Source organism: Fukomys damarensis, unplaced genomic scaffold (genome assembly GCF_012274545.1).
Source record: "Fukomys damarensis isolate Sample0158 unplaced genomic scaffold, DMR_v1.0_HiC HiC_scaffold_32, whole genome shotgun sequence".
Classification (NCBI taxonomy): domain Eukaryota; kingdom Metazoa; phylum Chordata; class Mammalia; order Rodentia; family Bathyergidae; genus Fukomys; species Fukomys damarensis.
In genome coordinates, this window is record NW_022900944.1 from 14,561,915 (window position 1) to 14,572,693 (window position 10,779).

The 10,779-nt window shown below is 39.4% G+C and overlaps 1 pseudogene; it reads right to left on the bottom strand.

Moving 5' to 3' along the window:
* Positions 1-421: 421 nt before the first annotated feature.
* LOC104866125 lies at positions 422-6,841 on the bottom strand (annotated as a pseudogene).
* Between the last annotated feature and the right edge of the window lie 3,938 nt (positions 6,842-10,779).

Genomic DNA, 10,779 nt, shown 5'->3' on the forward strand with positions numbered 1-10,779 from the left:
AGTTTTTTTTTTTTTTTTTTTTTTTTACAGGGGATCGAATTTAGGTCCTTGCTCTTGTGAGGCAGGCAGTGGAACTACTGAGCTAAATCCCCAGCCCAGATTATTTTTTGTTGTTGTTGGGTTTTGTGTGTGTGTGTGTGTTTGTTTTTTGTTTTTTGTTTGTTTGTTTGTTTGAGACAGGATCTCTCTGTATAGTTGAGACTGACCTGGAATTCACTATGTAGCCCACACTGGTCTCAAACTCACAGTGATCCTCTTGACTCAGCCTCCCAAGTGCTGGGATTATAGGCATGCGCCATCATGCCCGGCTTATTTTTATTTTTAAAAAATATTCTGAGGACATCTAACTTTTGGTGAAGGATTTCTTTAATAAGCATAGAAGGAACTGAACACTGACTCTGGTTTTCAAGTTTGCAATTGATTAAGAGAATTGAGCAAAAATTTTCCTTGTTTTCCACACACTTCTCAACCCAACTTCTTGGATTTGGGATTTGAGGGTTTTCTTAACGTGCTCCTTTTTCCCAAAATATTTCTGGAAGCCACTAGCACAACACTGAAAGGCTATGAAGGCCACTGACAGCACAATGGCCAGGAGGAAGCAGATTACAACCAAGGAATGGTACTGGTACCAAGTGAGGTCATGGGCTACAGGGCACAGGTGTGGTGCCCCTCGTGCCTGATCACGAACCATACCCAGGACACAGCCAGGTCCAGTGGTTCCATGAAACAATCCTTGTGAAGCCTGGAGAGGTGCATGATATTTTCTTTGTAGCATTTGTCAGTTGACTTCTTAGAGCATCTGCTAAATCAGAAGTCATTTCGATATATTTAGGGTCACATAAGCTTCCTGGGTCTTCATGCACTTTGCATTGTACATTCGATCATCAAACATGACTATGGATATGCCATTGTGTATTCCTTCATTAATTCCATGGGTGCCAGAATGTGTGATACACACCCAGGTCTTCAGATGGTGAAGCAGATCTTTTGGGGGTAACCATTTGACAAGTACCATATTCCATGAGGTTTGATGGTAGAGTCCCAGTGTGAGGCAAGAGAACCATTTGAGGTTTTTTACCAAACCCTCATTAATGACCAAAGCTTTCTTCTCTGGAATCTCTGAGACCATAGATTCAAATAAAAAAAAACAAACAAACAAACTACAATTCTATGTTCTCCAAAAGCATTGATATAGGCCTCAGATTTCCTTGGAAAGCAAGGATTTCCTTTGTAAAGGCAGTTTATCCCACCATTAAGGTAGGATGGGCTTAGGGTACTCCATCACAAAGTCACTTCTGAACAGCCAGACTGATGCAGAGCTCAGAAGGTCCTGGACAGTCACCTCTGTCTGAAGGAGTTCTGAAAAAGCAGACCATAGAAGGAATAAACCACACTACACTAAAGCTCTACCTCAAGGCAATGAAGGTGTTCTTCACAGGCTACAGGAAGGTCATGTGATCTGAACTCAAGGACATAAACCTAGGCACATAGGACAGTGGGTTGGGGCACTGGGTGGCTTCACAGAGCAGGCAACTCAGCAATGCATTCAAGAAGACCCTAGACAGAGCCAGGCACTGGGCTACAATAGCACTGCTAAGGAGGAAAAGGTTCAACACAACATTGAAGCTGCTTTCTGCCAGGGAGGCCATCAGCTCCTTTTTGGGCAGAAGATGGGAACAGCCAGACAGAAGCAAAGCAGAGTCCTTTTTTATTTTCTTGTATGGTTTGATCACACACTGCAGGAAAGGAGCATTCTCAAAAACATGACATCCAAGTTAAAAAAGAAAAAAAAACTGGCTTAGGCCTCTTCAACCCGGTGCCACAGAGGAGCCCAGTTGTGGGCACTAATACAACAGTGTTCATGCCCCCCACACCGTGAACAAGAGAAAGAAGGCCTCTTTGAGGCTCCTAGATGAAAATTGAAGCAAGGTACATAACACCACCATAGTTGGTAAGTTGGAGGGACCAGCACCTCACATCGGGACCTGGTCTAACTTCAGGGGAAAAACAGCTGAAACCCGCAGTAGAACCTTGAAGAGTTCAAACCAACAGGAGGACAGAGCTCTCAACTTGGGCCTTGGAGCCAAAAATCAGCCTGAACCTCAGGAGACAGCTGCTGGCTTGCTGAGACTAATTAGCTTAGACCTGCACACTCCTGTCCATGCTGTCTATTGTGTCAGCAGAGGTATACCTTGAAGGAGGCCCTCTGTTTCTATTTGTATTTTTTATTTTCAAAGCAATATTTTTCACTTATCTTGAATCATTTAAAATATTTTATCTATATTTTTCATTTCTCAATATTTTTTCTTTTAATCTTCTTTTTCTTATCTTCTTTTCTTTCTTTCTCTCACTCTCTCTTTCTCTCTCTCACCTTGATCTCCATTACTCTCCCTTTTTGTTCCTGTTCGTATCCTAATTTGAATTGGTTTTCTTTCTTTTCCCTTTCTTCTCTTTTTCCTTCTCTCAACTGCCACTAGTTTTAAAAGAAAGTGATTATAAACTGTAGCCTCCTTATTGCTAGTTTGTTCTGTTCTTGGGAATATTTTGCTCTGTCTTCTCCTCTTCATTTCAACAGCTTCCTGGAGTTTGTAGATCTTTCTCTGTTCTCTGACCTCACATCTAACCTTTCTCTATCCTATCTGTCTATCCCTCCCTCCCCAACTCCTTCTAAGTCACCAACCTGAAGAATAAAGTTGCTATATTGAAGAGTTTATTCACTGCAAACATATTTTCGGATGATCCTCAATTTTTATTTCATCCATATGGTTAAGGGTGATAGATAAATAACAACCACAAATTGTCATTTTCTAAACTGTACTTGATGCTATTGTGTTGCAGATTGTATCACTTGGGATAAGGTGTTGTGATTGATCTAATCAGTTGTTCTCCCTGATATAATGACAAAGAGTTTGCCTCAGAGACAACAGAGACTCAAGACCTAAAGACCAGCTACACATGGAAGATTGAAGTATTAACCCAGGAATTAAATAAAGGACATTACCAAGGACAAAAATAAAAATGAGAAGGCATTTAAACAAGACACAAACACAGACTTCCAACCCACCAAAGATAAACTCTGGGAGAAATGAGGTGGAAAAGTCTGACAGTCAAACATCTGGTCACCCTGAACCAATAACACAGGAAGTAAAAAAGAACAGAGGCTCTAGAAAAATTCAAAACATAAATAATTTTCCAGATAACCACAGAGATGGTGAGAATGAAAGACATGATTAGAGACTCTAGAGCAGAACCAGACAAACAAACAAACAAACAAACAAACAAAATAGATGAGCTCAGGACCATGATGGAAACCATGAATGCCCAGCATAGGAAAAAAAGAAAAAATGAAAACCTTGAATGTCCAACATAGGAAAGAAATAGAATCCATCAAACAGATTCAAACAGATATCCAGAAGATTAAAAACTCTATAGAAAGCATTTGCAACAGGATGAATGAATGTGAAGGTAGAATTTCATATCTAGAAGATAGGATTGCAGTCAGTGACCATGAAAAGAAATCTCTTAAAAACAGTAAGGGACCATGACAAATCAATCCAACAATTCTTAGATGATGCAAAGAAGAATAATATAAGATTGTTAGGAATCCATGAAGTAGCAAGAGAAATTACAAATGACATAAAAAAGAAAAACTATTCACAGAATTAATGACAGAAAACTTCCTGAACAGAAGAGAAGAATTTGACATACAGATAAGTGAGGCATATAGGACTCCAATTACCCATGATAAAAAAAATCTACACCTAGACATATAATAGTCAAGATCCTGAAAATCCAACAGAACATAATACTATAAGCAGTTAGAGAAAAAGAAACAAATCACATGCAAAGGAAAGCCCATCAGAATCACAGCAGACTTTTCAACAAAAACCCTCAAGTCAAAGAGCCTGGAGTGAGGTATTCCAAGTCCTAAAAGAAAACAACCTCCAACCTAGACTGATCTATCCTGCAAAACTATCTTTCAAAAATGATGGGGAAATAAGATACTTCCATGACAAAGAACACCTGAAAAAATTCATGACCACAAAACCGGCACTCCAAACACTTCTAAATAATATCCTGGAAGAAGAAAATTAAGACCACAACTCCATAGGGGCCAATATAGCAAATATACCATGCAAAGCAAGAAATTAAAGGAAGAGAGGGAAAAATTAAAAAATGAAAGAACCAACCACAGGAAAATAGCATGACAATGAAAAGCCAATACATTACAGTTATAACCATCAATGCTAATGGCCTCAATTCACCAATCAAAAGAAATAGGTTGGCAGAATGGACTCAGAAGCAAAATCCAACAATATGCTGTATACAAGAATCCCACTTAATCCACAAAGAAATTCATAGACTGAGAGTAAAAGGGTGTAAAACTGTACTGCATGAGACAGGAGCCTGGAAAAAAGTGGGGGTATCTAGCTTATTTGCAGACAGAAAAGATTTTTTTAAAAAAACTAATTAAGAGAGACAAACAAGGCCACTACATCCTTATAAAGGGAACAATACAAGAGGAAGAAATGACAGTCATAAATATATATGCACCAAATACTAATACCCCCAACTATACAAACAAATATTAATGGATATGAAAAATGAACTAAGCACTAATACAATTGTAGTGGGGCACCTCAATACTCAACTGACACAAACAGACAGATCATCTAGACAAAAAAAAAAAATCAACAACAAGATAATGGAACTGAACCAAGTCTTAGAACAAACAGACTTAGATTTCTACAGAGTGTTCCACCCCACAAAATCAGACTATACATTCTTCTTGGTTGCACATATGGTAGCTAGCTCATAGAACATGCTTAAGTAAATGCAAAGGAAGTGAAGTTATCCCTTGTATATTATCAGACCATAGTGCAATTAAACTGGAGATCAATAGCCTAAGAAACCACAAGAACTTCACAAATACATGGAAATTAAATAACACCCTGCTGAACAACCATTGAGTCACAGAGGAAATTAAAGAAGAAATTAGACAGTTTCTAATAATGCCAATACAACATACAGGAATCTGTGGGATGCAATGAAAGCAGTCCTATGAGGGAAATTCATAGCAGTGAATGCCCATACTAGGAAAACAGAGTGAACCACTGTGATAACAACAGCATGGCACTGGCAAAGAAACAGATCTGAGCATCAACAGAATAGATTAGAAGATGCAGAAACAACACTAGACATCTCAGATACCTCATCCTTGACAAAGGATCCATCCATCCTCCCTGGAGGAAAAATAGCCTCTTTAATAAATGGTGTTAGAAAAACTGGCTTTCAACCTCCCAAAGATTAAAACTAGATCCCCTCTTTCACCATGCAGTAAACTAAAATCCAAGTGGATTAAAGACCTAAATATTAAAACAGAAACACTAAATTTACTGGAAAGTAAATTAGGTAGAACTCTTGAAGACATTGGCACAGGAGAAGACTTTATGAACAAATCCGCAGCAGAACAAGAACTTGCACAAAGAATAAATAATTGGGATCTCATTGTATTAAAGTTTTTACAGTGCAAGAAAAATCACCAATAGAGCTAAGAGACAACCTACTGTGTGACAAAAAAATTTTACCAGCTACACCTCAGACAAAGGACTACTATCTAGAATATATAAAGAACTCAAAAAATCAGATCCCCCCAATAAAAAGACCCAGTTCAAAAATGGGCATTTGAAATGAACAGACATTTCTTGGACAAAGAAGAAAAAGCAAAAAATCAATATATGAAAAAATGTTCAACATTACTGGTCATTCGAGAGATGTAGATGAAAATAACACTGAGATTCCACCTTACTCCAAAAAGAATGGCTGCTATCAAGAAATCAACCAATAACAAATGCTGGCGGGGCTATAGGAAAAAGGAACCCTTCTTCATTGTTAGTGGGAGTTCAGGTTGGTGCATCCACTGTGGAAAGCAATATGAAGATACCTCAAAGAACTAACATTAGAGGTTCCATTTGACCCAGCCATCCCTCTGCTGGGGGTCTTTCCAAAAGAATTAAAAGAATCATACCACAGTGACATATGTACACCCATGTTTATAGCGTCACAGTTCGTAATAGCTAAAACTTGGAAACAACCCAAATGCCCATCAACTAAAGATTGGATAAAGAAGATGTGGGTTTTCTATAAAATGGAGTACTACTCAGCCATAAAAAATGAGAAACTGGAAACATTCATAGCTAAATGGATGCAGATTGAGGCCATATTCTTAAATGAAATAAATAGGACACACATGTATAAATACCAAATAGTTTCTCTGATGTGAAAAACTAAAAGTGTAAATAAGGTTCAAGTGATATAATTGATAGTGTGAAATTGGAAGAAAATGGCTAAAGGGAAGTGGGAAGAGTAGGGGAAAGGAAATAAGGGGAAAGAAAAAATGTGAAAAAAATGAAAGCAAAGCCTTTGTAAATAGGGAAGGGTGTAGGGGGTGAAGGGAGGGCAGGGGTATGGGAAAAAACAAGAACCAAGATATATCATGTAAAGGTACAAGATCCCAATGATGAATGTAACTGTATTGCTTACTTTAAATGTACCAATGAACTTAATGGGAAAAAAATGGCTTCCATGTCCTCCCTTCTGGAACACACCTCTGCAGTGTGTAGAATGAGCTTTCTTTCACACACACCAAGGCATCAGGTGCTATGGCCACTACGTCATGGCCCTTGTGCTGCAGCTGCTGGGTGACCCCGAGCACCCTCAGCCAGGTGCTGTCATCCGCTGGGACCACCAACAGCTTGCTGGCATAGGACAGGGAAGGCCCACGCACACCCAGGAATAGCACCAGGACAAGCAGATGTGGGCCTTGGAATGCAGTGGTCATGATGTCTCTACCTTTGCTCCTTTCTCACTTGCTCCCATGTAGCCAGAGCCAATGTATACACTAAGTTAATGTTTGACTGTGTCACAAGATGAAAGCCACCAGTCCACAAGGACAACAGGAGGTTTCGTTTTCAAAATGAAGAGGGTGGATATTGACTGAGTTTCTTAGTAAGCAATAACAGATGAGTTAGCTGGAATTCCTTCTTTGAATCACATTCTTGAGGAGAACAGAATGCAAAATATCTCCAACACTTTGGATACATTAAGTGAGTATTTTCATAGACCAAGAAAGTACTATATGAGAGAAAAGAGGACTACAAGGTTGAAGGTAGACTTTTTTACTAGAAATAAAACAGAATGTTTCCTAGCCTTTTGGAAACAAAAGAGCGGGCTGCTGCAGCTATCCCTTTGGTCCATGGAAGTCTAAAGTATCTTCCTCCACAGCTTGCTCAAGGTGCTGCCTGCCTACTGTGTCATGTTTTGGGTCATTTATCCCACAAATATATATTGAGCCCGGGAAAGGGTGCAGATAAAAACAATATCATGAGTTTGTATTTATTGAGCTTGTACTGTGTGCCAAGTATCATCACTCTAAGCATTCAGCAATACATCTTATGTAACCCTTTAGAAATATCCTATAGATGCAGGTAGTATTTTCTCCATTTTACAGAGACTCTCAGGCAATATGCTGGGTAAGAATTAGATATCTCAAAAGAAGTATTACAGAAAAATCATGATACACTGAAGAAAGGGCAGTCTCAATGTGCTGTGGTCTGGAAGTTTCTTGTCATCAAAATAATGTTGGTACTAACTCCTCGCTGTAATGGCCTTTGAGAGAGCTAAGTAGATCATGGGGATGCACTCTGCAAAAGGAATGAATGTAGGTCTCAAAGGATGAGTTAGTTCTTGGAACAGCAGATTGTTCTAAAAGAGCAAACCTGGACTCTCCCTGGTCTCTTGCTTTCTGTCTGGCTACGTGATCTCTCTCTCTCTCTCTCTCTCTCTCTCTCTCTCTCTCTCTCTCTCTCTCTCTCTCACATTTCTCCCTGCCAGCACTGGCAGGGAACCCTTGTCCAATGCTGGCATCAAATTGTTTGGACGTTTCAGCCACCAAAATCTCACGCCAAACAAACCTCTCTATTTTATGCATCACCCAAGGTCTGGTATTATGCTACAGCAACACAAAATGGACTAAGACACAAAGGTACTAAATTTACTCCCCAGGAGACAAGGAAAGTAAGAGGTAAGCAATGAAAGTTAGGCAGGGTTTTACAGGTTGGCAAGAGGTTTGACAGCTAATGCATCAAACATATAGTGGTTGAAAACTAGCTCCCCACTTCCACACAAAGTGCTACAGGGTACCAGGCAGTATGAAGTGAGGATGGGGCAGGATTTGCTGGCCTCACAAATCAATCATTAATTCATGTAGCTTTTTCATTAAAATACGGTAAAATTATTTCATTTTTTATAGTGAGGCCAGCAAAATGTATACAAAGGAAAAATGACTACTTGGTATGACAGAGCTGAAGTTCTTGGGTAGAATATATAATGAACAAAACAATACAGGTAATGGAGCAAGCCTGCAATCCCAGCACGTGGGAGTCTGAGGCAGTAGGATTGACACAAGTTCAAGGCCACCTGGGCCACATAGTTTAAGGCCAGCATGAACTACAGAGAAAGACCTACCCTTAAAAAGAAAAAAAAAAAAAGACAAAGAAAATAAGGGTAGAAATACTAATTTGTTTTTCTCACAAAATTTGGAAACAGAGGCTCAGAGAAGTAAAATAGTGGACTCAGGCACACCCGAACCTGAAACGTGGTTCCCATGAGATCCACTTTCTGGCTGAAGCCTCTACTTCTACCAAAGATGTTAACTGGGGGATTGAGACAAATTATGTTGAGGTTGAGTATTTATGTTTCCCCCTCCTTGTTTTAAAATCAGAAGTGGCTGAAGTTTTGTGTCCTTCCCCCACTTGGGGATTTTGTATGTGACTTATTTTATTTATAACATTTTCAAATTACAGTCTGCTTTTCTTCTTTACCCCCTAAGATGGGTAGACAGAATTCAACTGATATTGACTTTTACTAAGACAAATTCTAGATTTATTGACCTGAGAAATAAATATTAATAGAGGTTAAATTGGGGTCAATTTTTACTCCAAGAGATGATAAATCTTGAGATGTTTCCCATGGTTGGCTGCTCAATAGGTTCCAGTGCCATCCATTTGCTCCTGGGGGAAAACGGCAGCTCACAAGGCGAACCTGGGATGAGTAACCTGTCCCTCACCAGTACGCTGCCTTCAGATGCACTGAGGACTCAGCCCAAATCAAAGCAGGTATCTCAGAAAATGATCTTCTTTAATATTTTAGCAACCATTTTTAGAAGCTTCTTTACACACACATACATGCAGATCCTGTGGGTCGTCCACCATAATAAAAGAAAGGTATGGGCATATGTTGGTAACCCAAGGGCTTTACTTAAAGAAGGAACTTCAGTTTACCTCTTCACTAAAACTCTAAGGACACCATTGTCTCCCTTCCTCTATCTGCTTTACCATTGGAATGGTGTTTATTTCTGCTTTACTTTTGGAATGGTGTTGGATAACTCATTCAACAACTGCTGACTTCCAAGTATTTTCTCCTGTCCCACATTAACCTATGCCAAATATTATTTTTAACATTTTTTACTTATCAGATGCTCTTTTGTTATTCCCAGCCACCCCATGAAAGAGTCATGGCTACTCTGCTGCATTTTACCCATGAGATGAGGAAACTGAGACCTAAAGAACATAAGAGGCCTGCTGAGGATCACACAGTGAAGATCTGAATGCTCGTGGTCAGGATGCGAGTCTGCTTGGGTTCCAGCCATTTCCAAGAGTGCATTTCAAAAGTCTTGGCCCCAAGAGATCAGCAGTAATCCATGCATTCACAGCATATGAGCTGCGTGCACTTTTATTAAGAAGTTGATGACAAATATATATATAAAGTTAAAAGTGCTCATCTCTGGCTGATATGGATTGAAATGCTTTACCTTTTTCTTTCTCGTTCCTGTGTTCCTTGTTTCCTGCCCTTACAAATTATGGATTGTCCAGAATATCTACAAATACTGTAAACAAGTAAGGAGGGAATTTGCCATTCACAAGTCAAGTCCAAGAGGCAGAAATGAGCGAGAGATGCTCACTGAACTTTAGAAATGATGCTTCAATATTTGGAAGGAGCCGAGCATGACAGGGCATGCCCACAATCCAGCATTCTGGGAAACTGAGGCAGGCCAATTGCAGATTTGAACCCAGATTGTACAACTTAGTGACTTAGGGAGATCCTCTCTCATGAAATAAAAAGGCACATAAATGTAGGTCAGTGAGAAGACTGTGGGTTCAAGCTCCAGAACCAAGGAAAGAAAAAAGAAGAAAGAAATCTAAAACTAGCACAGGACCATCCCATTATCCACGAGAAACATCTCTGAATAAAGGAAGAATGTATTCCACTGCTAATAATAGAAAACCAAATCCAACATTACTTTAAATTGAAATTTATTTGCCTGTTTATCTATTTGTTTATTTTTCCAAAAATAGAGGTCCAGAGATAAGTGACAGCTTGTGTTGGTTTAGAGGATCACAATAGGGTTGGTATTGTTCTCCGTGAAGCCAGCTCTTTCTAGCCATTAGAAGCACCAATTCTTAGCATATCAGCTTTTAGTTCTTGACCTTTTCATGTCACACATCAAAAGTTGCCTGCCTTGGCTCCTACCATCACGTACTATCAACAATGCCAACATCTGGTGTGGCCAGGCTTTGTTTAGTTTTAACCATTCTGTGGTTATGTGGTGATATCTCATTATGGCTTCAGTGTGCCTGACTCTGATACCCAATATGGTCACTGATTAATTTTATATCCTCCTTTGAGAGGATGCTTGTCCCATTTAAGCATTCACAAAAA